Source organism: Egretta garzetta, unplaced genomic scaffold, assembly GCF_000687185.1.
Source record: "Egretta garzetta isolate BGI_Z169 unplaced genomic scaffold, ASM68718v1 scaffold770, whole genome shotgun sequence".
Taxonomy (NCBI): Eukaryota; Metazoa; Chordata; class Aves; order Pelecaniformes; family Ardeidae; genus Egretta; species Egretta garzetta.
Window position 1 is genome coordinate 51,941 of NW_009258389.1, and position 1,195 is coordinate 53,135.

Here is a 1,195-nt window from a genome sequence, read left to right on the forward strand (position 1 = left end):
GGTTCCAGGGAGTGATTCATCCCGCTTGAAAACATTATTCATTAAATCCTGCTCTGGCGGTGCCTGTCTCCCTTGACCCAAGTGGGACCCCAACGCCCAACTCGCCGTTCCCTGCGGAAGGGGAGATGGATCCCATCCCTGGGGTGAAGTTTGCACCCTGGGCACGTTATGGATGTGACCGAAATCCTCCCCCTGATTTCACCCGGAGCCTTGGGAGTGTGGGGGGGTGTTGAAAGATGCTTCCTCTGGCCAAAGGCGGCGAGCCTGCTTCCCTAAGCTGTGGGGAGTGCGGGGTGATGCTCCGGGTTCCAGTGGGGATCTCCGGCCACTGGGATGGGAGAGGGCCACGCCGGTGCAGCTTGCACATCCTCTGAGGCCACCCCCGGGCTCTGAAATCGTTTGGGTTTTGAGGCAGTGACCTTCTCGAGGACGCCCTGCAGGCGTGCGTACCCCAGCAGACCGGTCCCTGCCTCTGTGGCAGCAGCTATAAAACACACGGCGAGCAGCTTTATCCGTCTGCCCGGAATTGCTTGGCTCCCTGCTTCCAAGCGAGGGCTGGGGGAGAGGCTTCCCCCAGGAGGCACCCTTCCCTTTGAACGGTTCGCTTTTCTATCGCTGCTGATAAACTCCTTCTTCCTAAAAAACGCAACACTTTTTTAGGGAGAAAAGGCCCCTTTTCCACCCGGGATTTGAGGAACTGTCTCCCTTGGATGAGAATGTGAAATAGTTCATTGAAACTTTTTAAAGAAAACTAATGAACAGAATTTTCCAACTTGCTCTACTTTGATTTTTTTTTTTTTCCTCCTCCTTTTTAAATGGATCCTACTTGCAAATTTAGTTACCACCTCTGTATCTTTGCAATTCATTGCTTCCTCTCCTGATGGTGGGATGACTCAACATGCGAAGCTGCATCATTTTCGCGGCCTCCCAAGTGCTCTTTACTGGTGGCTATGGGCTGTTCCTGACCCAAGAGCACCTTAACGGGGGATTTGAACGGGGATGTCCCCTCTCCAGCTGGGTGGGTGTCAGCCCAGGCCACAGAAGGAGGCAGGAGGCGGATGAGATGCCGTGCGGAGGGCGGGCAGGGATGCTGGGTGGGTCTCCCACGGCAGCACCCATCTGCCAGGGCACACCAGCTCCTCTCGCCCCGCCTCCGTCCCCTCCGTGCTGGCTGGGGCCCCCCCGGGGGGGGGGG